General features: G+C 41.9%; 1 protein-coding gene across 2 annotated transcripts in view; it reads right to left on the reverse strand.

Moving 5' to 3' along the window:
• Positions 1 to 3,418, reverse strand: part of adcy7 (adenylate cyclase 7) — a 65,419-nt gene extending 62,001 nt beyond the window's left edge. For both annotated transcript variants that reach the window (XM_060859600.1, XM_060859599.1), the window contains exon 1: positions 3,156 to 3,418. The gene's annotated coding sequence lies outside the window, so the exon portion shown is untranslated. The remainder of the gene's footprint in view (positions 1 to 3,155) is intronic.
• Positions 3,419 to 4,062: the final 644 nt, after the last annotated feature.

Below are 4,062 nucleotides of genomic sequence, written 5' to 3' on the forward strand. Positions count from 1 at the left end.
ACGACACTAATTATTTGTGGAAGAAAGAGCAGTGAAGTGTGGCACAGAACAGGAAGTGAATAACATGCATGAAGCGATGCTCAAACCTCAGTAAACGGTGAAACGTGGATAAATGCACACGATTATTTACCCACGTATCGAGTTAGTGCCAATGCCCTGACGCTGTATTTAAACTCCTTTATTCACACTTAGTCAACAGAAAAGTATCGAGACTCGTTCATTAACGAATGACTTTGAGTAGGAATGACGATTTAGAGAGGCTGATCTTTTGTACTAGGAAGTCAGACGCTTCCCAGACAGGAGAAAGGTAACAGGTGTTTAATAAATGAACTGCCACTTCCTGGGGTATAAAGAACGAAACCTTTTTGGACGTGCTGATGTTGGAAAGCTGCTTCGTCATCGACCACTCGATTGTTTATTACGGTCCTGTAACATAACTTCACCGAAGTCTTTTATTGAATACAGAGGTCGGAAAATGTAGCGTGAGGACGTGGATGAGCTCCTGTGCTCTCTCTCTTTCTCATCTTTCTGTCTGTCTCTCACTCTCTGTCTCTATTTCGCTCTGTCTGTCCCTATCACTATCGCTATCTGTCTGTCTGTCTGCCTCCCTATGTCTGTCTTTCTTTCTCTCTCTCACTCATTCACTTCTTCTGTCTCTCTCGCTCAAAGTGAGCCGAAGATATGCGCAACCCTGAGCCAAATAGAAGCGCAGAACGCTGAGCGAGCTAAAAAGCTGCCGAGTTTTCTGTTTCGTTTAGAGTTTTATCCCAAAATAAATAAGCTTGCAATGAAATTCACCCTGAATCGCTTGGTTTCTGAAGCAAAGTGCCACTGAAATTGCTAAAACGTTGTACAGAATACCCATAATGCGCTCGGCTAGAAGATTAAAAAAAACTACACATAGCCTATATCATAGCTGTAAATTTCAGTAGCGTACGTAAAATTCCGACCTCAAACCCGACTTCTGATCTCTACAAAGAAAACTTCTGCTTCTCCAGCAAGTCTGACAGTAACGCACAATATTAATCTCTCACAGTTCTAATCCATGGGAAACTTCGTCAGAGGTAAAAACATTTTCCACAAGGCACTTGAGGGTCATTTATAGTACACTCTCTTTGAAGACTATCTCTGAGCCTCTGCTAGTTTAGAAGATAAGACTGCACGGCTCTCAGACTCCCCAGGACCAACAACGTTCAAACTTCAAACCAGACGAGGATTTGTTTTGATGCCAACCATAAACACACCTTAAGCAGGTAATGACTAGCTTCGTTGCTAAATGACCAGGTTGATTAGCTAAATGACCAGGTTAGCACCGTGCTCGGTGCCGAATACAGGTGCAGAGTGGCTGAAGAGCCCAAATGACTAGACGGAGAATCAACAGCCCAAGCTGCATTCTCATCAAAATACCCATTTCCTGTGTGGAGGTTAACAAGGGAAGTATTAGTTTAGACAGAAGGCAGAGCTCAGTTATTGGCAAAGGCGTTTTTGCTGCTTGGCTACTGCACAAAGGACTCATGCAGTTATGCTCGAAGCAATTTGGAGGCGATGTGTCGGCTGCAGTCGGAGGTTTCGAGAGAAGCAGGATTTTCTAATGAAGTTTATTTATACAAATAAAGCAGTATGGGTTACAAACTTTCACGTTCACGGATATCGCGTATATCATATAAACTGGGGGTTTTCAAACAAACGTACTTCTGAGATAAAAAAAATAAAATAAAGGCTGCAGAAATCTGCTATTTTTGCTGAACACAGAGCTCTATTTCTGCTCCGTAAGTTCATTATGTTTCGGCGTCTGACACTTTGTTCATTCGGTTAAAATTCTGAGGAGAATTTATACGTTTGCTTGGAATGACAAACAAATTAAACGAATCGAATGCATTTTATATGAATGGAAATGCAGATTATTTTGCATTGTTTGTTATACGCAAACTCCACAAGAAAAAAAGACTAAATTTTAAAGTTTCTCACAGTATCACAAATCTTATTGTATTGAATCGAATCTCGTTAAGCGTACACATAATACATCCATGAGGATGTATACACCATGAGGTATTATCCTCATAATACACCATGAGGATCCTGAGGCAGACACCATGAGGATCCAGAGGCAGACACTATGAGGATCCAGAGGCAGATACTATGGGGATCCAGAGGCAGACACTATGATGATCCTGAGGCCGACACTATGAGGATCCAGAGGCAGACACTATGAGGATCCAGAGGCAGACACTATGAGGATCCAGAGGCAGACACTATGAGGATCCAGAGGCCGACACTATGAGGATCCTGAGGCCGACACTATGAGGATCCTGAGGCTGACACTGTGAGGATCCTGAGGCCGACACTATGAGGATCCTGAGGCAGACACTGTGAGGATCCTGAGGCAGACACCATGAGGATCCTGAGGCAGACACCATGAGGATCCTGAGGCTGACACTATGAGGATCCTGAAGCTGACACTATGAGGATCCTGAAGCTGACACTATGAGGATCCTGAGGCTGACACTATGAGGATCCTGAGGCAGACTCTGTGAGGATCCTGAGGCAGACACTATGAGAATCCCAAGCCAGACTCTATTCGGATCCTGAGACATCTAGAGATGTTCCAGCTCCAATTAGACCCTGCTATACTAAAGAGGAGATACCAACTACATGTGGTCTTTAAGGACAACAACCTCCTCATCAGTACAACATTTATCAGACTGTATATTTATAATCACACCCTCACATCACCCTGATGAGGATGAGGATGAGTCTGGTTCCTCTTAAGGTTCCTTTACCATCTAAGGGAGTTTGATGACGTTTCACAGACTTTCATATAAGCAACAGATGCGAAAACACTTCAGTATTTGTGAGATGTTATGATCTTCAGGTGGTTTACAGCACAATAAGTGCCTCATGATGACGGTTTTCAGTGAAAATTTTACATTTCAGTTAAATAAAATTTTATATTTCAGTTAAAAAAACCTGAGTTTGACCTGAGGGGAGTTTTGGTGCTGCAAACTTTACACTTCTGAGGGGATTTTTTTTACCATTTCACTGCTTTTTTCTGAGGAAATTCGGATGTTTTTCTTAAACCTTAACAAAAATATTTCGTCTTTTTGTGTGTTTTTAAAGTAACTTAACGGATTAAATGTAGAAATGAATCGACTCACCTGAAACCGGTCGGTGCAAACGGAGAGACAACGAACCGACTCCTGCTTCGTATTCTTCTTCTTTCTGAGGAAATATTTTCACTTGCTCCAGAATCTCCTCCGTTTTATTGGTTTGTTTCGATTTTCTTTCTTTCTTTTGTTTTTATTTTGTAGATTATTCCCTCCTCAGCTCTTCCTCTTTTCTCTCACACACTCTCTCTCTCACTCACACTCTCACACACACACACACTCACAGACGTCTTGCTCGAGCGCAAGAAAATCGCCTGCCGAGAGCGAGCACAGCTGTCCGCGCGCGGAAACGGACGCGCGCACTTACGCGCGCGCACGGCGTACGCGCGCCCAACACATTCGCTATCCAAAATAAGCGTGCGTAAAAAATTTGGTCTTCTTTGTGGAACTTTCTGGAAGATGTCCAGTGAATTTTTGGTCTATAAAATGAATTTTTTTATACAGCTGAGCAATTGAGGGTTAGGGGCCTTGCTCAGGGGCCCAACAGCGGCAGCTTGGTGGACCTGGGATCGAACTCACAACTTTCCGATTGGTAGCCCAACACCTGAATATCCAAAGATTGTAAGGTGATATGGCCTATGTGGCTGTATATGCTGCTATGAGATACCGGTACCACTGTGTTGTGTTATTGTTAAAATATAAACAAACAAACAAACAAACAAACAAATAAATAAATAAATAAAGGTACTAAATATCAGGACCAGGTTTCCGGACACGATTAGGACCAGGTAGGAGGCTGAAAAGCTGTCATCACAGAACTGAAGATTAATATAATGAAATAAATTCAAATAATAAATATAATGTATGCAAAACACTTAACTTGTATTACTTATCTAAAACGTTAAGATTATTTTTGACTAGAATATAAGCTAGAATTGAACTTGCAGCCTAACTTTTT

Source organism: Tachysurus vachellii, chromosome 23 (genome assembly GCF_030014155.1).
Source record: "Tachysurus vachellii isolate PV-2020 chromosome 23, HZAU_Pvac_v1, whole genome shotgun sequence".
NCBI classification, from domain to species: domain Eukaryota; kingdom Metazoa; phylum Chordata; class Actinopteri; order Siluriformes; family Bagridae; genus Tachysurus; species Tachysurus vachellii.